We start from the raw sequence: 23,110 nt of genomic DNA, 5'->3' as shown, positions 1-23,110 counted from the left end.
GGAGAGACTGCTGTGGGGCAGGGGCAGGGCTACACTGAACCCGGCCAGGCTGTTGTGGGGCAGGGGCAGGGGGCACTGAACCCGGAGAGACTGTTGTGGAGCAGGGGCAGGGGGCACTGAACCCGGAGAGACTGTTGTGGGGCAGAGGTAGGAGCCACTGAACCCGGAGAGACAGTTGTGGGGCAGGGGCAGGGCTATACTGAGCCCGGAGAGACTGTTGTGGGGCAGGGGCAGGGGGCACTGAACCCCGAGAGACTGTTTTGGGGCGGGGGCTGGTGGCACTGAACCCGGAGAGACTGTTGTGGGGCAGGGGCTGGGCTACACTGAACCCGGAGAGACTGTTGTGGAGCAGGGGCAGGGGGCACTGAACCCGGAGAGACTGTTGTGGGGCAGGGGCTGGGCTACACTGAACCCGGAGAGACTGTTGTGGGGCAGGGGCAGGGGGCACTGAACCCGGAGAGACAGTTGTGGGGCAGGAGCAGGGGGCACTGAACCCGGAGAGACTGTTGTGGGGCAGGAGCAGGGGGCACTGAACCCGGAGAGACTGTTGTGGGGCAGGGGCAGGGCTACACTGAACCCAGAGAGACTGTTGTGGGGCAGGGGCAGGGCTGCACTGAACACAGAGAGACTGTTGTGGGACAGGGGCAGGGCTACACTGAACCCGGAGAGACTGTTGTGGGGCAGGGGCAGGGCTGCACTGAACCCGGAGAGACTGTTGTGGGGCAGGGGCAGGGGGCACTGAACCCGGAGAGACTGTTGTGGGGCAGGGGCTGGACTACACTGAACCCGGAGAGACTGTTGTGGGGCAGGGGCAGGGCTGCACTGAACCCGGAGAGACTGTTGTGGGGCAGGGGCAGGGGGCACTGAACCCGGAGAGACTGTTGTGGGGCAGGGGCAGGGGGCACTGAACCCGGACAGACTGTTGTGGGGCACAGGCAGGGCTATACTGAACCCGGCCAGACTGTTGTGGGGCAGGGGCAGGGCTACACTGAACCCGGAGAGACTGTTGTGGGACAGACGCAGGGCTACACTGAACCCGGAAAGACATGTGGGGCAGGGGCAGGGCTACACTGAACCCGGAGAGACAGTTGTGTGGCAGGGGCAGGGCTGCACTGAACCCGGAGAGACTGTTGTGGAGCAGGGGCATGGGGCACTGAACCCGGAGAGACTGTTGTCGGGCACAGGCAGGGCTACACTGAACCCGGAGAGACTGTTGTGGGGCAGGGGCAGAGCTACACTGAACCCGGAGAGACTGTTGTGGGGCAGGGGCAGGGCTGCACTGAACCCGGAGAGACTGTTGTGGGGCACAAGCAGGAGGCACTGAACCCGGAGAGACTGTTGTGGGGCAGGGGCAGGGCTACTGAACCCGGAAAGACTGTTGTGGGGCAGGGGCAGGGGGCACTGAACCCGGAGAGACTGTTGTGGGGCAGAGGCAGGGGGCACTGAACCCGGAGAGACTGTTGTGGGGCAGGGGCAGGGGGCACTGAACCCGGAGAGACTGTTGTGGGGCACAGGCAGGGCTACACTGAACCCGGCCAGACTGTTGTGGGGCAGGGGCAGGGCTACACTGAACCCTGAGAGACTGTTGTGGGGCACAGGCAGGGCTACACTGAACCTGGAGAGACTGTTTTGGGACACAGGCAGGGCTACACTGAACCCGGAAAGACTGTTGTGGGGCAGGGGCAGGGCTACACTGAACCCGGAGAGACTGTTTTGGGGCAGGGGCAGGGCTACTCTGAACTCGGAGAGACGGTTGTGGGGCAGGGGCAGGGCTGTCAGGCCGTTACGGCCACGGAACTCTCAGACCTCCTTATGCGGGACACTTTTGTGACTGGAATTGGGTCAGATCTCATACGCCAGCGGCTCCTAGAAGGGGCCAAGCGCGACCTCGCAGAGACTGAAACGCTAGCGCTCTCCATGACGGTCCCCCTGCGCAACGTCCAGTCCTACACCCCAGCCGCGCGTCCCACCCCTCCTATGCTTCGTGGACCCCACAGACAGCCGCCACAGCGGGGGCGCTGCCCACCCAATACGCCTGCGCTGCACGCCAGCCAGCGAACCCCGTGGGTCCCCAATGCTATTTTTGTGGCCAACAGAAGCACCCCCGCCAACGCTGCCCGGCCCGTGCTGCCTTTCGTAAAGCCTGCGGGAAGAAGGGCCACTTCGCCGCGGTGTGCCAGGCCCGCTCAGTAGCCGCTATCGCCCCCACCCCCCTCGGTCACGGACAATAGGCGCCGCCATCTCCCCCCCTCAGACCGCATGCATCCAGGGGGCGCTGCCATCTTCCCCTCCGTGCAATACGTGCGTTTCATGGGCGCCGCCATCTTGTTCCACCCCCGCAATGTGCGTTCCATGTGCGCCGCAATTTTGTAACCCTCAAGATCTTCGGGCGCCGTCATCTTGTCCACCCCTCAGCACATGGGCACCACCAGCGTTCCAAGACCCGGGCTCACCAGCCCCCCCATTACCCGACGACCGACCAAGACTCGCCTCCATGTCAATCGACCAGTCTCGTCTGCATAACCTGACCAACACATCCACCAGCGTGAAAGTCGACGGACATGTAACCTCCTGCCTGCTGGACTCCGGGAGCACCGAAAGCTTCATACACCCAGATACAGTAAGGCGCTGCTCCCTCACGATACACCCCGCCAACCAAAAAGTCTCCCTGGCCTCCGGAACCCATTGCGTAGTGATCCGGGGGTACTGTATGGTCACGCTCACGGCCCAGGGAGTAGATTTCAGCGGCTTCCGCCTCTATGTCCTCCCTAACCTTTGCACTGCACTAATCCTTGGCCTGGACTTCCAGTGCAACCTCCAGACCCGAACTCTGAAATTCGGCGGGCCGTTACCACCCCTTCTTACTGTGTGCGGCCTCGCGACCCTAAAGGTCTTCCCACCTTCCCTCTTTGCCAATCTAACTCCAGATTGCAAACCCGTCGCCACCAGGAGCAGAAGGTACAGCACCCAGGACAAGATCTTCATTAGGTCCGAAGTCCAGCGGCTGCTTTGGGAAGGCATCATCGAGGCCAGCAACAGCCCCTGGAGAGCCCAAGTGGTAGCAGTTAAAACTGGGGAGAAACACCGAATGGTCATGGACTACAGCCAGACCATCAACCGGTACACGCAGCTCGACGCGTACCCTCTCCCACGCATATCTGACATGGTTAACCAGATTGCGCAGTACCGGGTCTTCTCAACCATAGACCTGCAATCCGCCTACCACCAGCTCCCCATCAGTAAATCGGACTGTCCATACACCGCCTTCAAGGCAGACGGCCGCCGATACCACTTCCTTAGGGTCCCCTTCAGCGTCACAAACCGAATGGTCGACCGGTACGGGTTGCGGGCCACCTTTCCGTACCTAGACAATGTCACCATTTGCGACCATGATCAGCAGGGCCACGACGCCAACCTTGCAAAATTTCTCCACACCGCTACTCTCCTAAACCCCACTTACAACAAGGAGAAATGCGTGTTCAGCACAAACCGCTTAGCCATCCTCGGCTATGTGGTCCAGAACGGAGTTCTGGGCCAGATCCCAACCGCATGCACCCCCTCATGGAGCTCCCCCTCCCCCACGGCCCCAAGGCCCTCAAACGCTGCCTGGGGCTTTTTTTGTACTACGCTCAGTGGGTCCCAAACTATGCGAACAAGGTCCGCCCACTCATACAGTCCACCCAGTTTCCCCTGACGGCCGAGGCCCAACAGGCCTTCGCCCGGATCAGAGCTGATATTGCCAAGGCCATAATGCACGCTGTAGATGAGACACTGCCCTTCCAAGTAGAAAGCGACGCATCAGACGTCGCCCTTGCCGCCACTCTCAATCAGGCAGGCAGGCCCGTGGCATTCTTTTCCCGCACCCTTCATGCCTCAGAAATTCGGCACTCATCCGTCAAAAAGGAGGCCCAAGCTATCGTTGAAGCTGTGCGGCATTTGTGACATTACCTGGCCGGCAAGAGATTCACGCTCCTCATTGACCAACGGTCGGTAGCCTTCATGTTCAATAACACACAGCAGGGCAAGATCAAAAATGATAAAATCTTGTGGTGGAGAATCGAGCTCTCCACCTATAATTACGAGATTATGTATCGCCCCGGCAAAATCAATGAACCTCCAGACGCCCTATCACGAGGTACATGTGCCAGCGCACAGGTAGCCGACTCCGGGCCCTGCACGACAGCCTTTGTCACCCAGGAGTCACACGGTTGTACCACTTCATTAAGGCACAAAGTCTTTCCTACTCCACCTAGGAAGTAAGGGCAATCACCAGGGACTGCCAGGTCTGCGCGGAGTGCAAGCCGCACTTCTACCGGCCGGACTGCGTGCGCCTGGTGAAGGCCTCTTGCCCCTTTGAACGTCTCAGCGTGGACTCCAAAGGCCCCCTCCCCTCCACCGACCGTCACAAATATTTTCTCAGTGTGATTGACGAATACTCCAGATTCCCCTTTGCCATCCCATGTCCCGACATGACGTCTGCCACCGTCATTAAAGCCCTCAACACAATCTTCACTCTGTTCGGTTTCCCCGCCTTCATCCACAGTGACAGGGGATCCTCATTCATGAGTGATGAGCTGCGTCAGTTCCTGCTCAGCAGGGGTATTGCCTCCAGCAGAACGACAAGCTATAACCCCCGGGGAAACGGACAGGTAGAAAGGGAGAATGGGATGGTATGGAGGGCCGTTCAGCTGGCCCTACGGTCCAGAAACCTCCCGGCCTCCCGCTGGCAAGAGGTCCTCCCTGATGCACTCCACTCCATTCGCTCATTACTCTGCACTGCCATGAACAATACACCCCATGAACGTCTTTTTGCCTTCCCCAGGAGGTCCACATCCGGGGTGTCGCTCCCGACTTGGCTCGCAGCTCCGGGAACCATGCTTCTCTGTAAGCACGTCCGACTCCACAAGGCAGACCCGTTGGTGGAGAGGGTGCACTTGCTCCACGCAAACCCCCAGTACGCCTGCGTGGCGTTCCCCGACGGCCTCCAGGATACTGTCTCCCTCAGGGACCTGGCACTAGCAGGTTCCACCCCCACACCCCCTCCGCCCCCGGCGCCACTCTCCCCTCTCCTGTCGCTCCCAACATCCCACGCCCGACGATGAAGAGGATTTCGGCATGCTCCCAGAGTCACCATCGACCAGATCAGCACCAACATTGCCGACACCACTGCGTCGCTCCCAGAGGAACATCAAGGCCCCAGACCGGCTAAACCTCTGATCAGTCCACCGGACATCAAAGGACATTTGTTTGCTCAAATCTTGTAAATATTAACTCATTGTTGTATATAGTTATCCACAACCTCCGCCGGACTCAATTTCTAACAGGGGGTGAATGTGGTAAACCACTGTTGTACCTGTATTAGGTGATGTACGGTAGGACCTGTACTACAGGTTCGCCGGTAGTCCCTGCCTGTATAAATATCCATGTCCTCCAGCCAGCAGCCATTTCGCCAGCTGCTGTGGGAGGCCACACATCTGATAGCAATAAAGCCTCAGTTGGATTCAACGATCGTCGTGGGACTGTGGTGGGGCACAGGCAGGACTACACAGTACATGGAGAGACTGGTGGGGCACAGGCAGGACTACACTGTACCCGGAGGGACTGTAGTGGGCACAGGCAGGACTACACTGTACACAGAGGGACTGGTGGGGCACAGACAAGACTACACTGATGGATGCAAATTGGTTTCATGCAGGTCTCAGGTGAGAATTACGACCCGCCATGGCACGTGTGAATGGTAGATTCGCCATCAGTTTATGCTGGCAAGAATCTTATCGTTCTGCCTCATTGTTTAACCCCCAGTCCATCATTAAACCTGCCACAGGGGGAGATGGGCTTCGCTGGCTCGGCCAGCATTTATTACAATACATGTTCAGTTAAAGGTTGCCTTCTATTGTTTGACGGAACCTAACACACAATGGATTTTTAATAATACAAATGAAATAAAAACAGCGAATGTGTCAGAATCTGCCCAAACATGTGGAAAGAGAAAATATTTCTTAATATCACATGTTTTGACAACTAAAAACTGGAGCAAGATTGATCAAACTGATTTTTTTCAATTTAATATGGGCGGGATTGTCCGACCCTCCGCGCCGAAATCCCGCTTGGTGCGGGGGCGAAGAATTACCCAAAATAGGCACCCACCCGGCACGCGATTCTCCGGCGACCGGAGAAACACCGCCATTCGTGCGCGCGAGACCAGCACGGCGCCGGTCGGTGTGGATGGAAAAGGCCCCCCTGGCGAACCTCCACGATCGACCGGCCGTATTCCCGCCGGCGTGGTACTAATGTGGGTCCAACCGGCGGGAACTCGGAGTCGCGGCTGATGTGGGCATTATGGTGCGGGGGGCAAGGGGATCAGACACTGGGGGGAGCCTCGACGATGGGCAGGCCCATGATCGGGGTCCGCCGATCGGGTGGCCATCGCAATCTGGGAGCGACCTATCATCTTCCGCGTGGGCCCGCTGTGTGGCTCCGCCATGTCGGCGGCGCCCGCGCTTAGGTGGGCAGCCGCGCGCATGAGCGGATCCGCTTGCGGTCTGTACAGCAGGACCCCGCCAGCAGCCAGAGATGCGGGACGCATGCCGGGGTCCTGCTAGGCCCCTGGAAAATGGGGAATCACCCCGGACTTTCGAGAAAAAAGTCCGGAGTGACTCTCGCCTGTTTTCCAGCGGGTGGAGGGGGTGGGTGGGGTGGGGGGGGGGGGGCAGCCGTTCCGCTGACAGTGGGGCTTCGGCGGGGCTGGAGGATTGGTGGGGGGTGGTGCGGGAGTGGCGAGGGGCAACGGAGAATCTCGCCCTATATTTACAGATGTTTCATTTTATCTCCATCAGTTGAACAGAACCTAACACACAGAAAACCGCAGCCTTTAAAAGCACAACAATGGATTTTTAAAAATACAAATGAAATAAAAACAGCAATTGTGTCAGCATCTGCACAAACATGTGGAAAGAGAAAATATTTGTTAATATCACATGTTTTGGGAACTAAAAACTGGAGCGAGACTGAACAAAATGAGTTTTTTCAATTTACTATATTTACAGATGTTTCTTTTTATCTCTAACAGGTGAAAAGGACAAAGGAAAATGCAAGAAACCTGGTTAGTGATCTGATTTTTTAACATTATTCAGAATCTCGGCTCTCTTTTAGTTCTTTTGCTTAGTGTCTGGATACAACAGAAAGAAACAAGAATGTGACAATTGTTGCACAAGAGAGAGGAAGAAAGTGAGAAACTGTGGGCTGGATTCTCCGATTTTGCGGCTGTGTCCGGAGGAAGCGTCTGGTATTATGATCAAAATGTCGGTGCCGCCCCAGCACTGATGCTCCGGCTAGCAGCCGTGCCACGTATAGCCCCCGGCTTTACTTGCTGATATGGACGCAGAATGGCGGGTTCCGTGGCCGTGCAGGCATACGGTAGCGGACTGCGGGGGGTTGCAGCATAAAACACGACGCTGGCCGCGCGTGGACCCAGCCTGCCAGAATGTGCCCCCCTGCAAACCCCCTCGCCACTCCCGGACCACCCCCCACCAATCCCCCAGCCCCGCCGAAGCCCCCCTCTCAGCGGAACGGCTGCCCCCCCCTCTTCCACCAACTGTGGCGGTGCTGGACACATCCGCAGCAACCATGCCAGGCTCACGAACGTTGAGAGGAGACGTGCCCCACGCCATCGGGAAGTCGGCCCATCGGCGGCGAAGCATTGGGGGAGGGCTCATGTGGCACCCTGAGGCTGTCCCAATGGCGTGCGTCGTACTCCTCAAGTACGCCGTTTTTGAGGGGAAGGAGCATCCGAAAAGCGACGCCGCCCCCAAATTTCGGCGGAAAAACGGATTCTGCGGGCTATCACCGAATGTGATTTCGGCGTCGGGAATCGGAGAATCCCGCTCTGTGCATTTATAAAGCACCTGTCACAGCCTTACAATAGCCAAAGGGACACAACTGAAAATAAAATGTTTCGTCAGTGTTAAACATGGCAGCCAGTTTTTGTTCAGCAAAGACCCATTATTATCAATTAGTTGAATGATTTGAAAATTTGTTTCAATGATGTTGAATGTGTAATAAATGTTATAGTTGATAATTGTAGCGCACAAAGACTCCATGAGACGAATATAGTGAAGTCGATGAGGCTTTTTTAAGCGTGTCTGTTCCCCAGCAGCTCCTTAGTAAACTGGCCTGCGGGGGAAGACACCGGCTTCTTATACTCCGCCTTCAGGGCGGAGCTTGAGGTCAACGGCCAACCAGGACCTGGGATCTGTCAGCCAATGACATTAGGGCTTCCAGTCCCACATGACCCCCAATACATACTACCACAATAATTCTACTCAACTAGAACCAACAGATCATTTATGTTCACTTGTGAGGGTCGGTAGGACTTCAAAGAATAATTTCCAATATAAAAGACATAGGGCAGAATTCTCTGGCCCCGCGCCGGGTTGGAGAATCGCCGGGAGGGGGGCAATTCACGCAACACCGCTCCAACGTTGTTCCGCTGATTCTCCGGTGACCGGAGAATTGGCGTCATTGGCACTGCCACGGTCGGCGCGCCGCCGGTGGGGGGCCGCTCAATGTGGCCCCCCCCCCGGCGATTCTCCCAGTGTGATGGGCCGAGTGCCCACCGAGGTAGGCCGAGTCCCACCGGTGCGGTTCTTGTATGGTCCTACCCAGCGGGACCTCTGCGTTCATCTTATGGGGGGCGGCCTGGTGGGGGGGATGTGGGATCCGACCCCGGGGGGGGGTGCCTCCACAGTGGCCTGGCCCGTGATCAGGGCCTACCAATCGGCGGGCAGGCTTATCCTGGTGGGGGCCTCTGTAGCGTATGAGAGGACCCACGGCGCCAGTTCTGACGCCCAAATCGGCAGCTGGAGCAGCGTGAGGCTCTCCAGTGCCATGCTGGCCCCCTGTGCGGTGCAGGATCGCTGTTCCTAGGGGCCTGTTGATGCCGTCGTCAAACGCTCCGGCGTTTACGACGGCGTCAACACTTAGCCCCAGGATCAGAGAATCCCGCCCATAATCTGTATTATTCCCTCAGTTATGGCACTGAGGGACGTCTGGTAATGGGATGTGCTGAGCAGTTACACATGAGCTGGCTTTCTTCCAAAAGAGAAGATAGGCACTTTCAGCTGAAATTAGACCAGAAAAACCAGACTAAAACACCCTCTCACCCTCAACAATACAAGAATCAAGACCAGTGACCTGTAAAACAAACCCCCCCCCCCCCCCCCCCCCCCCCCCCCCCCGCTCCCACACGCACACACACAATGGCCAGGAGATGGACAGAACTGAGAGACATGAAGGAGGATATAAAATCAGAGATCAAGGTGGCAGTGGTGGGGCGGGGGCTGGTGGCACTGAACCCGGAGAGACTGTTGTGAGGCAGGGTCTGGGGGCACTGAACCCAGAGAGACTGTTGTGGGGCAGGGGCAGGGGGCACTGAACCCAGAGAGACTGTTGTGGGGCTGGGGCAGGGCTGCACTGAAACCAGAAAGACTGTTGTGGGGCAGGGGCAGGGGGCACTGAACCCGGAGAGACTGTTGTGGGGCAGGGGCAGGGCTGCACTGAACCCGGAGAGACTGTTGTGGGGCAGGAGCAGGGGGCACTGAACCCGGAGAGATTGTTGTGGGGCAGGAGCACGGCTAAACTGAACCCGGAGAGACTGTTGTGGGGCAGGGGCAGGGCTACACTGAACCCGGAGAGACTGTTGTGGGGCACAGGCAGGGCTACACTGAACCCGGAGAGACTGTTGTGGGGCAGGGGCAGGGCTGCACTGAACCCGGAGAGACTGTTGTGGGGCAGGAGCAGGGGGCACTGAACCCGGAGAGACTGTTGTGGGGCACAGGCAGGGCTACACTGAACCCGGCCAGACTGTTGTGGGGCACAGGCAGGGCTACACTGAACCCGGAGAGACTGTTGTGGGGCAGGGGCAGGGCTGCACTGATCCCGGAGAGACTTGTGGGGCAGGGGCAGGGCTGCACTGAACCCGGAGAGACTGTTGTGGGCCAGGGGCAGGGCTACACTGAACCCGGAGAGACTGTTGTGGAGCAGGGGCAGGGGGCACTGAACCCGGAGAGACTGTTGTGGGGCAGAGGCAGGGGCCACTGAACCCGGAGAGACAGTTGTGGGGCAGGGGCAGGGCTACACTGAGCCCGGAGAGACTGTTGTGGGGCAGGGGCAGGGGGCACTGAACCCGGAGAGACTGTTTTGGGGCGGGGGCTGGTGGCACTGAACCCGGAGAGACTGTTGTGGGGCAGGGGCAGGGGGCACTGAACCCAGAGAGACTGTTGTGGGGCAGGGGCAGGGGGCACTGGACCCAGAGAGACTGTTGTGGGGCAGCGGCAGGGCTGCACTGAACCCAGAAAGACTGTTGTGGGGCACAGGCAGGGCTACACTGAACCCGGCCTGACTGTTGTGGGGCACAGGCAGGGCTACACTAACCCGGAGAGACTGTTGTGGGGCAGGGGCAGGGCTGCACTGAACCCGGAGAGACTATTGTGGGGCACAGGCAGGGCTACACTGAACCCGGCCAGACTGTTGTGGGGTACAGGCAGGGCTACACTGAACCCGGAGAGACTGTTGTGGGGCAGGGGCAGGGCTGCACTGAACCCGGAGAGACTGTTGTGGGGCAGGGGCAGGGGGCACTGATCCCGGAGAGACTGTTGTGCGGCAGGGGCCACTGAACCCGGAGAGACAGTTGTGGGGCAGGGGCAGGGCTACACTGAGCCCGGAGAGACTGTTGTGTGGCAGGGGCAGGGCTGCACTGAACCCCGAAAGACTGTTGTGGGGCAGGGGCTGGTGGCACTGAACCCGGAGAGACTGTTGTGGGGCAGGGGCAGGGGGCACTGAACCCGGAGAGACTGTTGTGGGGCAGGGGCAGGGGGCACTGAACCCGGAGAGACTGTTGTGCGGCGGGGGCTGGTGGCACTGAACCCGGAGAGACTGTTGTGGGGCAGGGGCAGGGGGCACTGAACCCAGAGAGACTGTTGTTGGGCAGGGGCAGGGCTGCACTGAACCCAGAAAGACTGTTGTGGGGCAGGGGCAGGGTTGCACTGAACCCGGAGAGACTGTTGTGTGGCAGGTGCAGGGTTGCACTGACCCCAGAGAGACTGTTGTTGGGCAGGGGCAGGGCTGCACTGAACCCAGAAAGACTGTTGTGGGGCAGGGGCAGGGTTGCACTGAACCCGGAGAGACAGTTGTGGGGCAGGAGCAGAGGGCACTGAACCCGGAGAGACTGTTGTGGGGCAGGTGCAGGGTTGCACTGAACCCGGAGAGACTGTTGTGGGGCAGGGGCAGGGCTACACTGAACCCAGAGAGACTGTTGTGGGGCACAGGCAGGGCTACACTGAACCCGGAGAGACAGTAGTGGGGCAGGCGCAGGGGCACTGAACCCGGAGAGACTGTTGTGGGGCAGAGGCAGGGCTACACTGAACCCGGATAGACTGTTGTGGGGCAGGGGCAGGGCTACACTGAACCCGGAGAGACTGTTGTGGGGCAGAGGCAGGGCTACACTGAACCCGGATAGACTGTTGTGGGGCAGGGGCAGGGCTACACTGAACCAGGAGAGACTGCTGTGGGGCACAGGCAGGGCTACACTGAACCCGCCCAGACTGTTGTGGGGCACAGGCAGGGCGACACTGAACCCGGAGAGACTGTTGTGGGGCAGGGGCAGGGGGCACTGAACCCGGAGAGACTGTTGTGGGGCAGTGACAGGGTTGCACTGAACCCGGAGAGACTGTTGTGGGGCAGGGCAGGGGGCACTGAACCCGGAGAGGCTGTTGTGGTGTAGGGGGCAGGGGGCACTGAACCCGGAGAGACTGTTGTGGGGCAGAGGCAGGGCTACACTGAACCCGGAGAGACTGTTGTGGGGCAGGGGCAGGGCTGCACTGAACCCGGAGAGACTGTTGTGGGGCAGGGGGCACTGAACCCGGAGAGGCTGTTGTGGGGCAGGGGGCACTGAACCCGGAGAGACTGTTGTGGGGCAGGGGCAGGGCTACACTGAGCCCGGAGAGACTGTTGTGGGGCAGGGGCAGGGGGCACTGAACCCGGAGAGACTGTTGTGGGGCAGGGGCAGGGGGCACTGAACCCGGAGAGACTGTTGTGGGGCAGGGGCAGGGCTGCACTGAACCCGGAGAGACTGTTGTGGGGCAGGGGCAGGGGGCACTGAACCCGGAGAGACTGTTGTGGGGCAGGGTCAGGGGGCACTGAACCCGGACAGACTGTTGTGGGGCACAGGCAGGGCAACACTGAACCCGGCAGACTGTTGTGGGGCAGGGGCAGGGCTACACTGAACCCGGAAAGACTGTTGTCGGGCACAGGCAGGGCTACACTGAACCAGGAGAGACTGTTGTGGGACACAGGCAGGGCTACACTAAACCCGGAAAGACTTGTGGGGCAGGGGCAGGGCTACACTGAACCCGGAGAGACTGTTGTGGGGCAGGGGCAGGGCTACACTGAACCGGAGAGACAGTTGTGGGCAGGGCAGGGGGCACTGAACCCGGAGAGACTGTTGTGGGGCAGGGGCAGGGGGCACTGAACCCGGAGAGACTGTTGTCGGCACAGGCAGGGCTACACTGAACCCGGAGAGACTGTTGTGGGGCAGGGGGCAGGGCTGCACTGAACCTGGAGAGACTGTTGTGGGGCACAGGCAGGGCTATACTGAACCCGGCCAGACTGTTGTGGGGCACAGGCAGGGGGCACTGAACCCGGAGAGACTGTTGTGGGGCAGGTGCAGGGCTACACTGAACCCGGAGAGACTTTTGTGGGGCAGGGCAGGGGCACTGAACCGGAGAGACTGTTGTGGGGCAGGGACAGGGGGCACTGATCCCGTAGAGACTGTTGTGGGGCAGGGGCAGGGCTGCACTGAACCCGGAGAGACTGTTGTGGGGCAGGGGCAGGGCTACACTGATCCCAGAGAGACTGTTGTGGAGCAGGGGCAGGGGCACAGATCCGGAGAGACTGTTGTGGGGCAGAGGCAGGGGCCACTGAACCCGGAGAGACAGTTGTGGGGCAGGGGCAGGGCTACCTGAGCCCGGAAAGACTGTTGTGGGGCAGGGCAGGGGGCACTGAACCCGGAGAGACAGTTGTGGGGCGTGGGCTGGTGGCACTGAACCCGGAGAGACTGTTGTGGGGCAGGGGCAGGGGGCACTGAACCCAGAGAGACTGTTGTGGGGCAGGGGCACGGGGCACTGAACCCAGAGAGACTGTTGTGGGGCACAGGCAGGGCTACACTAACCCGGAGAGATTGTTGTGGGGCAGGGGCAGGGGGCACTGAACCCGGAGAGACTGTTGTGGGGCACAGGCAGGGCTACACTGAACCCGGCCAGACTGTTGTGGGGCACAGGCAGGGCTACACTAACCCGGAGAGATTGTTGTGGGGCAGGGGCAGGGCTGCACTGAACCCGGAGAGACTGTTGTGGGGCACAGGCAGGGCTACACTGAACCCGGCCAGACTGTTGTGGGGTACAGGCAGGGCTACACTGAATCCGGAGAGACTGTTGTGGGGCAGGGGCAGGGCTGCACTGAACCCGGAGAGACTGTTGTGGGGCAGGGGCAGGGGCCACTGAACCCGGAGAGACAGTTGTGGGGCAGGGGGCAGGGCTACACTGAGCCCGGAGAGACTGTTGTGTGGCAGGGGCAGGGCTGCACTGAACCCCGAAAGACTGTTGTGGGGCAGGGGCTGGTGGCACTGAACCCGGAGAGACTGTTGTGGGGCAGGGGCAGGGGGCACTGAACCCGGAGAGCCTGTTGTGGGGCAGGGGCAGGGGGCACTGAACACGGAGAGACTGTTGTGCGGCGGGGGCTGGTGGCACTGAACCCGGAGAGACTGTTGTGGGGCAGGGGCAGGGGGCACTGAACCCAGAGAGACTGTTGTTGGGCAGGGGCAGGGCTGCACTGAACCCAGAAAGACTGTTGTGGGGCAGGGGCAGGGTTGCACTGAACCCGGAGAGACTGTTGTGTGGCAGGGGCAGAGGGCACTGAACCCGGAGAGACTGTTGTGGGGCAGGTGCAGGGTTGCACTGAACCCGGAGAGACTGTTGTGGGGCACAGGCAGGGCTACACTGAACCCGGCCTGACTGTTGTGGGGCACAGGCAGGGCTACACTAACCCGGAGAGACTGTTGTGGGGCAGGGGCAGGGCTGCACTGAACCCGGAGAGACTGTTGTGGGGCACAGGCAGGCTACACTGAACCCGGCCAGACTGTTGTGGGGTACAGGCAGGGCTACACTGAACCCGGAGAGACTGTTGTGGGGCAGGGGCAGGGCTGCACTGAACCCGGAGAGACTGTTGTGGGCAGGGGCAGGGGGCACTGATCCCGGAGAGACTGTTGTGCGGCAGGGGCCACTGAACCCGGAGAGACAGTTGTGGGCAGGGCTACACTGAGCCCGGAGAGACTGTTGTGTGGCAGGGGCAGGGCTGCACTGAACCCCGAAAGACTGTTGTGGGGCAGGGGCTGGTGGCACTGAACCCGGAGAGACTGTTGTGGGGCAGGGGCAGGGGGCACTGAACCCGGAGAGACTGTTGTGGGGCAGGGGCAGGGGGCACTGAACCCGGAGAGACTGTTGTGCGGCAGGGGCTGGTGGCACTGAACCCGGAGAGACTGTTGTGGGGCAGGGGCAGGGGGCACTGAACCCAGAGAGACTGTTGTTGGGCAGGGGCAGGGCTGCACTGAACCCAGAAAGACTGTTGTGGGGCAGGGGCAGGGGCACTGAACCCGGAGAGACTGTTGTGGGGCAGGGGCAGGGTTGCACTGAACCCGGAGAGACTGTTGTGGGGCACAGGCAGGGCTACACTGAACCCGGAGAGACTGTTGTGGGGCAGGAGCAGGGGGCACTGAACCCGGAGAGACTGTTGTGGGGCAGGAGCAGGGGGCACTGAACCCGGAGAGACTGTTGTGGGGCAGGGGCAGGGCTACACTGAACCCAGAGAGACTGTTGTGGGGCAGGGGCAGGGCTGCACTGAACACAGAGAGACTGTTGTGGGACAGGGGCAGGGCTACACTGAACCCGGAGAGACTGTTGTGGGGAAGGGGCAGGGCTACACTGAACCCGGAGAGACTGTTGTGGGGCAGGGGCAGGGGGCACTGAACCCGGAGAGACTGTTGTGGGGCAGGGGCTGGGCTACACTGAACCCGGAGAGACTGTTGTGGGGCAGAGGCAGGGCTACACTGAACCCGGATAGACTGTTGTGGGGCAGGGGCAGGGCTACACTGAACCAGGAGAGACTGCTGTGGGGCACAGGCAGGGCTACACTGAACCCGGAGAGACTTTTGTGGGGCAGGGGCAGGGCTGCACTGAACCCGGAGAGACTGTTGTGGGACAGGGGCAGGGGGCACTGATCCCGTAGAGACTGTTGTGGGGCAGGGGCAGGGCTGCACTGAACCCGGAGAGACTGTTGTGGGGCAGGGGCAGGGCTACACTGATCCCAGAGAGACTGTTGTGGAGCAGGGGCAGGGGGCACAGATCCCGGAGAGACTGTTGTGGGGCAGAGGCAGGGGCCACTGAACCCGGAGAGACAGTTGTGGGGCAGGGGCAGGGCTACCCTGAGCCCGGAAAGACTGTTGTGGGGCAGGGGCAGGGGGCACTGAACCCGGAGAGACAGTTGTGGGGCGTGGGCTGGTGGCACTGAACCCGGAGAGACTGTTGTGGGGCAGGGGCAGGGGGGCACTGAACCCAGAGAGACTGTTGTGGGGCAGGGGCACGGGGCACTGAACCCAGAGAGACTGTTGTGGGGCAGGGGCAGGGCTGCACTGAACCCGGAGAGACTGTTGTGGGGCACAGGCAGGGCTACACTAACCCGGAGAGATTGTTGTGGGGCAGGGGCAGGGGGCACTGAACCCGGAGAGACTGTTGTGGGGCACAGGCAGGGCTACACTGAACCCGGCCAGACTGTTGTGGGGCACAGGCAGGGCTACACTAACCCGGAGAGATTGTTGTGGGGCAGGGGCAGGGCTGCACTGAACCCGGAGAGACTGTTGTGGGGCACAGGCAGGGCTACACTGAACCCGGCCAGACTGTTGTGGGGTACAGGCAGGGCTACACTGAATCCGGAGAGACTGTTGTGGGGCAGGGGCAGGGCTGCACTGAACCCGGAGAGACTGTTGTGGGGCAGGGGCAGGGGGCACTGATCCCGGAGAGACTGTTGTGCGGCAGGGGCCACTGAACCCGGAGAGACAGTTGTGGGGCAGGGGCAGGGCTACACTGAGCCCGGAGAGACTGTTGTGTGGCAGGGGCAGGGCTGCACTGAACCCCGAAAGACTGTTGTGGGGCAGGGGCTGGTGGCACTGAACCCGGAGAGACTGTTGTGGGGCAGGGGCAGGGGGCACTGAACCCGGAGAGACTGTTGTGGGGCAGGGGCAGGGGGCACTGAACACGGAGAGACTGTTGTGCGGCGGGGGCTGGTGGCACTGAACCCGGAGAGACTGTTGTGGGGCAGGGGCAGGGGGCACTGAACCCAGAGAGACTGTTGTTGGGCAGGGGCAGGGCTGCACTGAACCCAGAAAGACTGTTGTGGGGCAGGGGCAGGGTTGCACTGAACCCGGAGAGACTGTTGTGTGGCAGGGGCAGAGGGCACTGAACCCGGAGAGACTGTTGTGGGGCAGGTGCAGGGTTGCACTGAACCCGGAGAGACTGTTGTGGGGCACAGGCAGGGCTACACTGAACCCGGCCTGACTGTTGTGGGGCACAGGCAGGGCTACACTAACCCAGAGAGACTGTTGTGGGGCAGGGGCAGGGCTGCACTGAACCCGGAGAGACTGTTGTGGGGCACAGGCAGGGCTACACTGAACCCGGCCAGACTGTTGTGGGGTACAGGCAGGGCTACACTGAACCCGGAGAGACTGTTGTGGGGCAGGGGCAGGGCTGCACTGAACCCGGAGAGACTGTTGTGGGGCAGGGGCAGGGGGCACTGATCCCGGAGAGACTGTTGTGCGGCAGGGGCCACTGAACCCGGAGAGACAGTTGTGGGGCAGGGCTCCACTAACCCGGAGAGACTGTTGTGGGGCAGGGGCAGGGCTGCACTGAACCCGGAGAGACTATTGTGGGGCACAGGCAGGGCTACACTGAACCCGGCCAGACTGTTGTGGGGTACAGGCAGGGCTACACTGAACCCGGAGAGACTGTTGTGGGGCAGGGGCAGGGCTGCACTGAACCCGGAGAGACTGTTGTGGGGCAGGGGCAGGGGGCACTGATCCCGGAGAGACTGTTGTGCGGCAGGGGCCACTGAACCCGGAGAGACAGTTGTGGGGCAGGGGCAGGGCTACACTGAGCCCGGAGAGACTGTTGTGTGGCAGGGGCAGGGCTGCACTGAACCCCGAAAGACTGTTGTGGGGCAGGGGCTGGTGGCACTGAACCCGGAGAGACTGTTGTGGGGCAGGGGCAGGGGGCACTGAACCCGGAGAGACTGTTGTGGGGCAGGGGCAGGGGGCACTGAACCCGGAGAGACTGTTGTGCGGCGGGGGCTGGTGGCACTGAACCCGGAGAGACTGTTGTGGGGCAGGGGCAGGGGGCACTGAACCCAGAGAGACTGTTGTTGGGCAGGGGCAGGGCTGCACTGAACCCAGAAAGACTGTTGTGGGGCAGGGGCAGGGTTGCACTGAACCCGGAGAGACTGTTGTGTGGCAGGTGCAGGGTTGCACTGACCCCAGAGAGACTGTTGTTGGGCAGGGGCAGGGCTGCACTGAACCCAGAAAGACTGTTGTGGGGCAGGGGCAGGGTTGCACTGAACCCGGAGAGACAGTTGTGGGGCAGGAGCAGAGGGCACTGAACCCGGAGAGACTGTTGTGGGGCAGGTGCAGGGTTGCACTGAACCCGGAGAGACTGTTGTGGGGCAGGGGCAGGGCTACACTGAACCCAGAGAGACTGTTGTGGGGCACAGGCAGGGCTACACTGAACCCGGAGAGACAGTAGTGGGGCAGGCGCAGGGGCACTGAACCCGGAGAGACTGTTGTGGGGCAGAGGCAGGGCTACACTGAACCCGGATAGACTGTTGTGGGGCAGGGGCAGGGCTACACTGAACCCGGAGAGACTGTTGTGGGGCAGAGGCAGGGCTACACTGAACCCGGATAGACTGTTGTGGGGCAGGGGCAGGGCTACACTGAACCCGGAGAGACTGTTGTGGGGCAGAGGCAGGGCTACACTGAACCCGGATAGACTGTTGTGGGGCAGGGGCAGGGCTACACTGAACCAGGAGAGACTGCTGTGGGGCACAGGCAGGGCGACACTGAACCCGGAGAGACTGTTGTGGGGCAGGGGCAGGGGGCACTGAACCCGGAGAGACTGTTGTGGGGCAGTGACAGGGTTGCACTGAACCCGGAGAGACTGTTGTGGGGCAGGGGCAGGGGGCACTGAACCCGGAGAGGCTGTTGTGGTGTAGGGGCAGGGGGCACTGAACCCGGAGAGACTGTTGTGGGGCAGAGGCAGGGCTACACTGAACCCGGAGAGACTGTTGTGGGGCAGGGGCAGGGCTGCACTGAACCCGGAGAGACTGTTGTGGGGCAGGGGGCACTGAACCCGGAGAGGCTGTTGTGGGGCAGGGGGCACTGAACCCGGAGAGACTGTTGTGGGGCAGGGGCAGGGCTACACTGAGCCCGGAGAGACTGTTGTGGGGCAGGGGCAGGGGGCACTGAACCCGGAGAGACTGTTGTGGGGCAGGGGCAGGGGGCACTGAACCCGGAGAGACTGTTGTGGGGCAGGGGCAGGGCTGCACTGAACCCGGAGAGACTGTTGTGGGGCAGGGGCAGGGGGCACTGAACCCGGAGAGACTGTTGTGGGGCAGGGTCAGGGGGGCACTGAACCCGGACAGACTGTTGTGGGGCACAGGCAGGGCAACACTGAACCCGGCCAGACTGTTGTGGGGCAGGGGCAGGGCTACACTGAACCCGGAAAGACTGTTGTCGGGCACAGGCAGGGCTACACTGAACCAGGAGAGACTGTTGTGGGACACAGGCAGGGCTACACTAAACCCGGAAAGACTTGTGGGGCAGGGGCAGGGCTACACTGAACCCGGAGAGACTGTTGTGGGGCAGGGGCAGGGCTACACTGAACCCGGAGAGACAGTTGTGGGGCAGGGGCAGGGGGCACTGAACCCGGAGAGACTGTTGTGGGGCAGGGGCAGGGGGCACTGAACCCGGAGAGACTGTTGTCGGGCACAGGCAGGGCTACACTGAACCCGGAGAGACTGTTGTGGGGCAGGGGCAGGGCTGCACTGAACCTGGAGAGACTGTTGTGGGGCACAGGCAGGGCTATACTGAACCCGGCCAGACTGTTGTGGGGCACAGGCAGGGGGCACTGAACCCGGAGAGACTGTTGTGGGGCAGGTGCAGGGCTACACTGAACCCGGAGAGACTTTTGTGGGGCAGGGGCAGGGGGCACTGAACCCGGAGAGACTGTTGTGGGGCAGGGACAGGGGGCACTGATCCCGTAGAGACTGTTGTGGGGCAGGGGCAGGGCTGCACTGAACCCGGAGAGACTGTTGTGGGGCAGGGGCAGGGCTACACTGATCCCAGAGAGACTGTTGTGGAGCAGGGGCAGGGGGCACAGATCCCGGAGAGACTGTTGTGGGGCAGAGGCAGGGGCCACTGAACCCGGAGAGACAGTTGTGGGGCAGGGGCAGGGCTACCCTGAGCCCGGAAAGACTGTTGTGGGGCAGGGGCAGGGGGCACTGAACCCGGAGAGACAGTTGTGGGGCGTGGGCTGGTGGCACTGAACCCGGAGAGACTGTTGTGGGGCAGGGGCAGGGGGCACTGAACCCAGAGAGACTGTTGTGGGGCAGGGGCACGGGGCACTGAACCCAGAGAGACTGTTGTGGGGCAGGGGCAGGGCTGCACTGAACCCGGAGAGACTGTTGTGGGGCACAGGCAGGGCTACACTAACCCGGAGAGATTGTTGTGGGGCAGGGGCAGGGGGCACTGAACCCGGAGAGACTGTTGTGGGGCACAGGCAGGGCTACACTGAACCCGGCCAGACTGTTGTGGGGCACAGGCAGGGCTACACTAACCCGGAGAGATTGTTGTGGGGCAGGGGCAGGGCTGCACTGAACCCGGAGAGACTGTTGTGGGGCACAGGCAGGGCTACACTGAACCCGGCCAGACTGTTGTGGGGTACAGGCAGGGCTACACTGAATCCGGAGAGACTGTTGTGGGGCAGGGGCAGGGCTGCACTGAACCCGGAGAGACTGTTGTGGGGCAGGGGCAGGGGGCACTGATCCCGGAGAGACTGTTGTGCGGCAGGGGCCACTGAACCCGGAGAGACAGTTGTGGGGCAGGGGCAGGGCTACACTGAGCCCGGAGAGACTGTTGTGTGGCAGGGGCAGGGCTGCACTGAACCCCGAAAGACTGTTGTGGGGCAGGGGCTGGTGGCACTGAACCCGGAGAGACTGTTGTGGGGCAGGGGCAGGGGGCACTGAACCCGGAGAGACTGTTGTGGGGCAGGGGCAGGGGGCACTGAACACGGAGAGACTGTTGTGCGGCGGGGGCTGGTGGCACTGAACCCGGAGAGACTGTTGTGGGGCAGGGGCAGGGGGCACTGAACCCAGAGAGACTGTTGTTGGGCAGGGGCAGGGCTGCACTGAACCCAGAAAGACTGTTGTGGGGCAGGGGCAGGGTTGCACTGAACCCGGAGAGACTGTTGTGTGGCAGGGGCAGAGGGCACTGAACCCGGAGAGACTGTTGTGGGGCAGGTGCAGGGTTGCACTGAACCCGGAGAGACTGTTGTGGGGCACAGGCAGGGCTACACTGAACCCGGCCTGACTGTTGTGGGGCACAGGCAGGGCTACACTAACCCGGAGAGACTGTTGTGGGGCAGGGGCAGGGCTGCACTGAACCCGGAGAGACTGTTGTGGGGCACAGGCAGGGCTACACTGAACCCGGCCAGACTGTTGTGGGGTACAGGCAGGGCTACACTGAACCCGGAGAGACTGTTGTGGGGCAGGGGCAGGGCTGCACTGAACCCGGAGAGACTGTTGTGGGGCAGGGGCAGGGGGCACTGATCCCGGAGAGACTGTTGTGCGGCAGGGGCCACTGAACCCGGAGAGACAGTTGTGGGGCAGGGCTACACTGAGCCCGGAGAGACTGTTGTGTGGCAGGGGCAGGGCTGCACTGAACCCCGAAAGACTGTTGTGGGGCAGGGGCTGGTGGCACTGAACCCGGAGAGACTGTTGTGGGGCAGGGGCAGGGGGCACTGAACCCGGAGAGACTGTTGTGGGGCAGGGGCTGGGGGCACTGAACCCGGAGAGACTGTTGTCGGGCACAGGCAGGGCTACAGTGAACCCGGAGAGACTGTTGTGGGGCAGGGGCAGGGCTGCACTGAACCTGGAGAGACTGTTGTGGGGCACAGGCAGTGCTACACTGAACCCGGCCAGACTGTTGTGGGGCACAGGCAGGGGGCACTGAACCCGGAGAGACTGTTGTGGGGCAGGTGCAGGGCTACACTGAACCCGGAGAGACTTTTGTGGGGCAGGGGCAGGGCTGCACTGAACCCAGAGAGACTGTTGTGGGACAGGGGCAGGGGGCACTGATCCCGTAGAGACTGTTGTGGGGCAGGGGCAGGGCTGCACTGAACCCGGAGAGACTGTTGTGGGGCAGGGGCAGGGCTGCACTGATCCCAGAGAGACTGTTGTGGAGCAGGGGCAGGGGGCACAGATCCCGGAGAGACTGTTGTGGGGCAGAGGCAGGGGCCACTGAACCCGGAGAGACAGTTGTGGGGCAGGGGCAGGGCTACCCTGAGCCCGGAAAGACTGTTGTGGGGCAGGGGCAGGGGGCACTGAACCCGGAGAGACAGTTGTGGGGCGTGGGCTGGTGGCACTGAACCCGGAGAGACTGTTGTGGGGCAGGGGGCACTGAACCCAGAGAGACTGTTGTGGGGCAGGGGCAGGGCTGCACTGAACCCGGAGAGACAGTTGTGGGGCACAGGCAGGGCTACACTGAACCCGGCCAGACTGTTGTGGGGCACAGGCAGGGCTACTCTAACCCGGAGAGATTGTTGTGGGGCAGGGGCAGGGCTGCACTGAACCCGGAGAGACTGTTGTGGGGCACAGGCAGGGCTACACTGAACCCGGCCAGACTGTTGTGGGGTACAGGCAGGGCTACACTGAACCCGGAGAGACTGTTGTGGGGCAGGGGCAGGGCTGCACTGAACCCGGAGAGACTGTTGTGGGGCAGGGGCAGGGGGCACTGATCCCGGAGAGACTGTTGTGCGGCAGGGGCCACTGAACCCGGAGAGACAGTTGTGGGGCAGGGGCAGGGCTACACTGAGCCCGGAGAGACTGTGTGGCAGGGGCAGGGCAGCACTGAACCCCGAAAGACTGTTGTGGGGCAGGGGCTGGTGGCACTGAACCCGGAGAGACTGTTGTGGGGCAGGGGCAGGGGGCACTGAACCCGGAGAGACTGTTGTGGGGCAGGGGCAGGGGGCACTGAACCCGGAGAGACTGTTGTGCGGCGGGGGCTGGTGGCACTGAACCCGGAGAGACTGTTGTGGGGCAGGGGCAGGGGGCACTGAACCCAGAGAGACTGTTGTTGGGCAGGGGCAGGGCTGCACTGAACCCAGAAAGACTGTTGTGGGGCAGGGGCAGGGTTGCACTGAACCCGGAGAGACTGTTGTGTGGCAGCGGCAGAGGGCACTGAACCCGGAGAGACTGTTGTGGGGCAGGTGCAGGGTTGCACTGAACCCGGAGAGACTGTTGTGGGGCACAGGCAGGGCTACACTGAACCCGGCCTGACTGTTGTGGGGCACAGGCAGGGCTACACTAACCCGGAGAGACTGTTGTGGGGCAGGGGCAGGGCTGCACTGAACCCGGAGAGACTGTTGTGGGGCACAGGCAGGGCTGCACTGAACCCGGAGAGACTGTTGTGGGGCAGGGGCAGGGGGCACTGATCCCGGCGAGACTGTTGTGCGGCAGGGGCCACTGAACCCGGAGAGACAGTTGTGGGGCAGGGGCAGGGCTACACTGAGCCCGGAGAGACTGTTGTGTGGCAGGGGCAGGGCTGCACTGAACCCCGAAATACTGTTGTGGGGCAGGGGCTGGTGGCACTGAACCCGGAGAGACTGTTGTGGGGCAGGGGCAGGGGGCACTGAACCCGGAGAGACTGTTGTGGGGCAGGGGCAGGGGGCACTGAACCCTGAGA

General features: G+C 61.7%; 2 long non-coding RNA genes across 2 annotated transcripts in view; both read left to right on the top strand.

The window, feature by feature from the left end:
• Positions 1-7,104, top strand: part of LOC140384845 (uncharacterized) — a 113,067-nt gene extending 105,963 nt beyond the window's left edge. The window contains exon 4 of the long non-coding RNA XR_011933168.1: positions 7,070-7,104. This is a non-coding gene — a long non-coding RNA (uncharacterized lncRNA). The remainder of the gene's footprint in view (positions 1-7,069) is intronic.
• LOC140384846 (uncharacterized) overlaps positions 1-23,110 on the top strand; it is a 409,015-nt gene that overhangs the window by 246,943 nt on the left and 138,962 nt on the right. The window lies entirely within an intron of this gene.

Source organism: Scyliorhinus torazame, chromosome 10 (assembly GCF_047496885.1).
Source record: "Scyliorhinus torazame isolate Kashiwa2021f chromosome 10, sScyTor2.1, whole genome shotgun sequence".
NCBI lineage: Eukaryota > Metazoa > Chordata > Chondrichthyes > Carcharhiniformes > Scyliorhinidae > Scyliorhinus > Scyliorhinus torazame.
The sequence above is the reverse complement of the archived record's forward strand: the minus strand, read 5'-3'. Positions and strand labels throughout refer to the sequence as shown.